Here is a 9,165-nt window from a genome sequence, read left to right as displayed (position 1 = left end):
AGGATCAGGGCTCATGCAAAATGAATATGTGACTGACCCTGAACTACATGGCCTCCTGAGCTTCACTGGCTATAGCCCTAGACTTCATATGGCTAGTTTGACCCTGTCATCATTCCCATTTCCTTCAAGCACTGGGGCTCCTGGTATTGCAGAGCTTGAACAATACCTTGGGCCTTAGCACTGAGCTGTTGGCTCAATTGACCAAGTCAATATGTCCCCCAGGGCATACTGAAAGATCCTCTCTCTCATAAAAAATAGTCTTTGAGGTCAGGGAGATAGATCCAGTAGTCAGAGACGTGTATTTTGCATTGTATACTCAGAGATTCAATTTGATCCCAGGCAATTATGGCTCCGTGAGAGTTCTGGGTAAATAGATTTGAAGGCCCCCAGTACTGCTAGACTCAGGCTGCATTACTGGGCCCATTGGGCAGTTGGGACCAGTTGGCTGAATATCACAAGGAATGTTCTGCTTCCCTGAGCTTTGGTCGGGAGACTCAAAAGCACCGCCTCCACCAAGAGAAAAAAGTGATTTTTGTAAGAAAGATTTGAGGGCATAAAAGTACTTTACATAAGGAAGCTTTGTTCAAAATTTAAATCTGATCATATGTGACATAAAATCTTCTAAACTGTAAAGATCTATGTGTTTATTTGTTTTTGTTTTCTAAATAGATCATAATTCTGATGTGGTTTCATGTCTTATGCAAAGTTGGTTGATTTAGGGGTATTTAGTTTGACTGGAATATGGTTCAAGTTAATATTTTCAAATATGTAGGTTTTATTGTCAAAGATATTTAGTGGGTATTCTTTGTTCTTCATTGTACTTTATCATAAGTTGAGTTAAATTTTTCTTGCTGAAATATACCATTTTAGTAAAACCTGCTTAGCAGGCTATAAGAATTGCTTACTTTGGAAATATGTAAGAACTAGAGTCAAAAAAGATGCTATTCTGAATTTATCACTGGTAATGTGAAAAATCATAAAAATGAGGTGGGCCACATATATCTTAATGATCTCATTTATATTTCATAAGTGGTTGAATTAGTAATTATGTAAACAATGGAACAGAGTGAGCTGGTTGTTAATTGCAGACATATTGGGTGTGTTCTGAGTTCTTTACATTTGTGTCCTATATAATTTGAACTATTAATTTTTTACACTCAGGGATAACTTTTTGTAGGCTTGAGGGACCATATGAAATGCTGGGGATCAACCTGGTTTGGTCACGTATAAAGCAAATGTTCTACTCACTGTGATACTGCTCCAGCTCCTCATACTAATTTTCTTTCTCATCAATGAAACCATTTTAAAGTGTGAAACATATGATCTCATTTTGGGGAAGGAGCTACCATGAAGTGCTCAAAGGGCTGGGACCACTCCTGGGGATAGTTTGTCAACCAGGATGAATGGGCCCAGCCACACATACTGTTCAGACCCTACAGTGCTACATGAGGGTCACTCAATAGTGCTCAAAGGCCACCAGGCCTGCTTCTGATGGAGTTGGAGGTGCCCCGAAGTGTTTAAGATTGAACATGGGACCTTGAACATGCAAGATTTAGTCTAATTCTCAACCCTTCTTTTCCAAACCCTAATTCCCAAGCCTTCTTTTTAACTTCATTGCAAAACTTTTCAGAGAAGAAAATGTATATCGGGGCTGGAGCGGTAGTGCAAGCAGTAGAGCGTTTGCCTTGCACGTGGCTGACCTGGGATGGACCGTGGTTTGATCACCTGGTGTCCCATATGGTCCCCCAAGCAGGGAGCAATTTCTGAACACGTATTTCAGGAGTATCCCCTGGGCGTCACTGAGTGTGGTCCAAAAAGCAAAAAGAAAAATAAAGGAAAAAATGTATACAAGTTTTTCAAACAACAAAAATATTCAAGGGAAAAATTTGAAAGATAAAGCAGAGAAAGTCTTATGTAAGAAAAGATAGAATTGGGGCCCGGAGTGGTGACACAGCAGTAGGGCATTTGCCTTGCACGCAGCTGACCTATGACAGACCTCGGTTCCATCCCCTGGCGTCCCATATGGTCTCCCAAGCCAGGAGCGATTTTTGAGCCCATAGCCAGTAGTAACTCTTGAGCATCACTGGGTGTGGCCCAAAAACAAAACAAACAAACAAACAATGGATAATGGGGGAAGGCCTAGGGTACCTTCAAGCTCCACCAAGGGACCCAACTCACCGGCTTTAATCTTTCTCAAATGTTTTTCTTTTCTTTATTGCTTGATCAAGGAATCTTATTTTGGGGTGACAGGTAGGGACAAACCCAGTAGATAAACCAGGAAGCCCTGGTTTGCTCAGCACTTACTTCTGGTTCTATGCTCAGCAATCACTCTTGCTGGAGGGAACCATATGTGGAACCAGGGATTGAACTGGGGTTAGCTGCATGCAAGGCAAATGCTTTACCATTTTACTATCTTTCTAGCCCCTGATGAAACTTTTAAATAATTTCCTCCTGTAACTAGTACATTGAAAATATAATATTACAGACATATAGTAGATACATGTTACATATAAATGTGATATATACACACATACATTTGTGTATAGATGTGAACGTATAGTCTGCTCTACATTGTAAAAAAGTGAGATTTTTGGCTCCTCCTTTCTTCTATCAAATGATTTTTGCTTCTATTTGGATAATATCCATCCTATGGAGAGAGTGAATCTGGTCTTTAGAATCCTAAGCACCAAACAGCTGGTGGCACAGGCTGTGTGATTACTGCTAATTAGATTTTTTTTTTTATAGTGAGATTGGGTGTTCCAGACTGTGTAAAATCCAGGCGTTCTACTGTCTGAAAAAAAAAAAAGTGAAAGGTATCCTGTGACAGCAGCTGAGGGTTGTAGGCTCCCTTTAGAATTTAGAGAGCAGTCAGAATGAAACACCTAGTGCACCTAGAAAACATAGAACATGAAGTACTATGAGGAGTTCTGGGGAAAAGAATTAGTGATAGTTTTACAGAAAACGGACTGACAGAAAAGAGTATTGTTGAGTCTGGGATGAAGGGAGGGTGGGAACAAAGTGTTTAGGAATGGAATAAAAAGCATCATATACCTTGAAAAATACTTATGAGGTTGTAATGAAGGAAACTGACATTTATTTATCTCTAAAAAGTAATATATATATGTGTATATATATATATATAGTTAGTTAGTTAGTTAGTTAGTTAGTTAGTTAGGATAGGAACTGAAGGAAGGATAAGAAAAGATCTGTGATCTCATCACCCACTCACTGTAAGGACAACAATACACAATGTTTAAAATAAATTAAAAAAATAAAGCCTTTAAATAGCAGCATGAGCTGGAGTGATAACACAGAGGGTAGGGCTCTTGCTTTGCCTGTGATAGACCTGGATTCAATCCTCATTATCCCAAATGTTCCCCTGAGCACCACCAGGAGTGATTTCTGAGTGCAGATCCAGGAGTAGCCCTTGAGCATTGCTGGGTGTGCCTCTCCCCAGTAGCATCGTCTCTATTTTTTTGTTTGTTTTGGGGTCACATCCAGCAGTGCTGAGAGGTTATTCCTGGCTCTACACTCAGAAATCGCTCCTGGCAGGCTCAGGGGACCACATGGGATGCTGGGATTCGAACCACCGTCCTTCTGCATACAAGGCAAATGCCCTATCTCCATTCTGTTTCTCCTTCCCTTTCTCTATTTTTAAATAAAAGAGATAGCATGGAAGATTATATTTTGTTATAGCTAAAGTTTTATAGTGCTATTATATATATACACATCTATATGTATAATTTTTTTTTTTGGATTTTGGGCCATACCTGGTGACGCTAAGGGGTTAATCCTGGCTATACACTCAGAAATCACTCCTGACTTGGAGGACCATGTGGGACACCGGGAGATCAAACCGCTGTCTGTTCTAGGCTAGTGCGGGCAAGGCAGATGCCTTACTACTTGTGCCACTGGTATAGCCCCAGTGCTATTATATTTTTAAACTTGTTCGTGTATTATAAAAAATGAAAATAAAAAAATTAAAAATTAAAAAGAAGAGCTAAAATATGCCTACACTTTTTTAGTCTCTTTTTTGTTATTTTTTTTTAAGTTTTGGGACCAGAAGTGGTGGTGCTCAGGGCTTACACTTGGCCCTGTGGTCAGGGAATACTCCTGGTTGTGCTCGGAGGACCATATGGGGTGGTGGAAATTGAACATAGGTTCATGACCAGTGTCTTATTGGCTGCACTATCTCTTCAGCCTTGTTCTGTGTTTTCTTTTAAACTGTGTTTTTAATTTATTTTCATTTTCTTTCTGAACCATAATGTTAATACTGTCTACAAATACTTTTTCTTCATAGAATATCTCAGATACACCATTTCTTGGTATTAGACATGCCTATTACCTATATGTACAAATCTTGATCTAGCGAAGTCTGTTAAAACTGATCACTGCAGTAAATTCCCTTTATTTCCCAGATTCTATTCTGTATTCAAATGTTCTTCTTTGTTTTTGTTTTAGGTCACACCCAGCAGCATTCAGGGGTTATTAATGTGGCTCTGCACTCAGAAATCATTCCTAGTGGGCTCGAGGGGACCACATGAAATGCCAGGTTTTCAACCACCGTCCTTTTGCATGTAAGGTAAATGCCCTACCTCCATGCTATCTCTCTGGTCCCTTCTTTTTTTTTTATTTTAATTTTTGTTTTTGGGCCACACTTTGTGACGCTCAGGGGTTACTCTGGGCTATGCACTCAGAAATCGCTCCTAGCTTGGGGGACCATATGGGATGTTCTATCATCTAAATGATGTATTTGTCAATTCTAATACTCAAGTACAGTATTTCAAAGTTGGCAGGTTTCTGAGATTTATAAGAAAGAAATTTCTATAATTTGTCTAGAGTTTAAAGTAATATTTCTTTTCTTAACACATAGCTAACCAAAAAGAATTTATTTTGAGCACATAACTTTGATTTTATTTTGGTGTTTAGGTTTGGTAGTGTTGGTTGTGATAGCTAATTAATATTAAGGGATTTGGTTAACATGTAGCAAAAAATGTTATAGGTTTATTGTAAATTAGAAACACACTTCATAAAGACAAGTTAAATTATTTGTTCTTATATAAGAAGTATATCCTGTAAATATATCTATGTTTACTTTATTTAAATGAAGTCCTTTACAAAATAAGAGCCTATGGTTTTGTTTCTGATCTGCAGTGCATGCTGGATACTGGTAAAAGCAGATTCCTAGAAGTTCTAGTTCTTTATATTTGCTATTGGCCAGTAACAAATATTTTAAGGAAGTTTCTTGAGAAAGGCAGTACTTTCTGTGAAAGCCATTGACACACAGGGATCTGTTTGGTTATATCTGACAAATTGAGTTGATTGTCTTTTTCTCTTCTTTCTCAATGACACTCCAGCAACTCCAAAGGGAACAATTTAAAAAGCTCTCTCAGACAAGTATCTAGGGACCAGTAGCTGAATGTCTTTTACACGAAGAGTAATAGAATAGTTCTATGCAGTAAGATCAAGTTTCTGGCTTCTGTCCTAGAATAATATAAAATCATTTCATTGGCTACCAGCTGGACTGTAACCAAAGAAAGATAAATATTTGTGGACCCAAATATAGCATTTAAGTAAATGTGTATAAAAGATAAAAAGTCTAATAGGGTCTGGAATTTTCAAAATTATTCAGTAGAATGATAATTTAAAAATATGTCATAAATAATGCACTAAATTATAAATTATACATTTGTTTTATTATTACTAATGGAATCCTTATATAAATTTTTGTTTGACTTTTTTCAAACTTTTATTTACTATGTAGATTGTAAAGACTCAGTATAGATGTGGACAGTTAAGAAACAAAAGGAGTGGCCTGAACAATTACACAGTGCGTAGGACATTTTTGCCTTGTATGTGGCCAACCTGGTTCAATTTCTGGTCCCCTCGCCAAAAAATTCCAGGTCCCCAAAACTTGCCAGGAGTAATTCCTGAGATCAGAGCCAGTAGTTACCCTTGTGCACAGTTGGGTGTGGTCCAAAAATAAACAAATACCCCCCCAATAAATTTAATCTCATTTTATTGGAGCTGGAGAAATAGCACAGCCCTACCGCTATGATATCATATCTGTGATATGCTGCCAACCTGGGAGGGACCAGGTTCGATTCCTGGCATCCCATATGGTTCCCCAGCCTGCCAAAGGCGATTTCTGGAGTGACCCCTGGGTGTGGCACAGAAATCAATGATTCAATCAATCAATCAACCGATCAATCAATCAAGTTTTAAAAATATCTCATTTTATTAACAGTACAATATTACATAGAAATAATAATACACATATCCCAATCATTTAAGAAAAAGGGAAACAAAGTTTGGGCTGAAGATCTACTACAGGGGTTAAAGCTCTTGGTTTACCTGCAGTCTACCTTTATTCAATCCCTGGCAACACATGTGGTTACCCCCACCCCCAAGCACTGCCAAAAGTAATTCCTGTGCACAAAGCAGAATGGTGAGATCCTGAGTACTCTGAGGACTACCAGGGGAGGCATAACTCCCATGTTATGCAAAAAATAAATAGTTAAAACTAGTTATCTTAGTTATTTCTGTAAATATAAATATGATTAATACATTCTGGTGGCATGGGTGAGGAATGCAATAAATCACTTAAAACAATTTCCCCTTTAGACCCAAGTATAGCCCCTGGAAGTTTTTTTTTCTTCTTTCAAACTAAACTAAAATAACTATTTTGCACCATTACCAATATCTAGTGCCTGTGGTTAATTAATATGTATTGTGAGACCTAAAACTCCTTTTAAAAATGTAAGGAGGGTGGTGATGATGGTTAATGTTTATTAAGACATTGAGAGTTTACAATGTGACAGGTATGTTGAGTTTTTAAGGTATCTGAGTGTCACAAAACATTATTACACTCAATAACTCTAAGTTTGATACCCAAAGAGATGAAATAATTTACCGAAAATCATATACCTAAATATAGACATCAAATTCAGGCAATTTGGCTCCAGTGTTCAACTTGTTGGCTTTGTCTGTTCAATAATCCTACTTGCTCAAAATTTCTATAAAGTTAAAGATAATGTTTCAAATGAAGAATCTAGAAAAGGGACTTCCATCAGTGATTCTTTTCACCTGATCTCCATCCTCATTATGGAAGGGGAAACTCATTTAAAATCAAACAACAAAATTAACGTATGCTAAATTGTGTACATTTGGTAGCTTAATGTGATCTGATTTCAATAAGAATAAATTTGTGGGGCCAGATCAGTGGAATAAACTGTCTGTCTGCCTTGCATGTGCTTGCCTAGGACCGACTGCGGTTCAACCCCCTGGCGTCCCATATGGTCCCCTAAGCCAGGAGCAATTTCTGAGCACATAACCAGGAGTAACCCTGGAGCATCACTGGGTGTGACCGAAAAAAAAAAACAAAGAAAAAAACAAAAGAATGAATTTGTATTTGTACTATGGTATATTAAGCCCAGATCACAATTTATATACAACAAAACAAAACAAAAACTCAACAAAATAAAAGAAAGGGGCCAAGGATAACTATCTGCTTTCAAGTGGAAAATATATTAAAAGATAATTTGCTGAAATTGAAACCAGGCTATTATCTGATTATAAAAACATTCCTTAGGAGGTACCTCATGTTGACCTAGAAGAGTCACCTGTCTGGGAGAGCAAGTTCCTTTCACAAGGGAGCTGTGTTAGATGTAGTAGCTACATATTTTTATGTAGTGATGATTCTCATTGTTACTTAGAATTTTAGCACTGGTATTGTAATCCATGAACCAAAAATCAACATTGGAAAAAATAGTAATGAATGAAGCATTTGAGAAGAAAATATTTACAGCAAAATATGCTTTTGAAAACATTTACCCTTAGAGACAAATATGATAAAAGTGATAGACTCCTGGGGGACTATCACAGAATTATATGATGGATTTAAGAATTACCAAAGATTTTCTCTTTGTTACAGAGATGGTGAAAAAAAATGGTAGGTATAACCCCCTCCTCTGGTAGCCAGATAAACTATTTAGAAGAGCAATGATACCTTAACATATATAATTATGGTAACTTTTCTTGCTGTCATCAGCAGAAATAATTTGAAATATTAGGAAGAACTGAGGAAATGAGACCTTCTTTCACAATGCAGTGCCCTAAGGATTACATGAACTGTATTACTTGTAATGGTAGTGATTATGATGAAACCTGGAGTGGAAATGGTGACTTATATTTAAGAGGCTTCATAATTTTAACACAAATGACATTATGCAAAAGCATGAGTTCATGCTTTGTTTTCTTTTTCTGAAAACCACAGAGTTTCAGGTGCCATAATTATAATAAACAATCACTAAGGGGATGCTCTCTTAATTGAGACTTGACTGATTCATATAAAGACAAAAAATCAAATAAGTCTATAAGGAAAATAGAATGTGTCCCTAAGATGCACAGACATAATGACAGATCACTAAAAAATAAAATCAGGAAGAAAGGCATAATGACAATGATACAAGTTAGAAAAAACTGAAATAGGTGAAGCAATTGAAAAGTACTACAATCCTCAATGTGACTCATAATAATTAGTTCGAGTTTTTAATGATTTTATTTAATTTTTAATTTTATTTAAAGAAAATGCACCACATAGTTGACATAGTTAATCATATACATTTGTTTCTAGATAAATGAAAGCAAAGTTACTGGAAAAATGGAAAGAAAAAATAAAATTGAAGAGAGGGGAAAAAAGAAAGAAAAAAGGAAAAGTACAGTAGCAAGCTCATTTGTGAAAATTATTGTATTATCAATGAAGTCATAAATACAATCATAGAAGGTTTAGTAAGCTCTTGTTATATGTCTAGTCTGTTACATTGGAGCATTCCTTTAGGGATGACAGCATCAAACAAATAAAGTTGTTCAGAAACTCAAAGCTACGGTTTTAGGGGCATATACTCAGCTGCAGGGCATCTGGAAGAAGGCCCGGTTTGGAACAGGACAACTGGGTTTGTGGGCGTGGTCACAGCTGCCAGGCTTTCCCTGAAGAAGGGAGCTATGGGGAGGGTGCCTGTTCTCGTCCAAAAAAAGCCCTGGTGATTGCAGCCCAACAACCAATGTATCTGACGTGCGTTCAGATCAGTTTCCCGCAGGGAATCATAGAGGGTCAGTAATGAGGCCGGACTTCGGGAAACGGTGATTCTGGATGATGGAGACAGC

This window comes from Suncus etruscus, chromosome 12 (genome assembly GCF_024139225.1).
Source record: "Suncus etruscus isolate mSunEtr1 chromosome 12, mSunEtr1.pri.cur, whole genome shotgun sequence".
In the NCBI taxonomy this organism is placed as follows: domain Eukaryota; kingdom Metazoa; phylum Chordata; class Mammalia; order Eulipotyphla; family Soricidae; genus Suncus; species Suncus etruscus.
Note: the sequence above shows the minus strand (reverse complement) of the source record.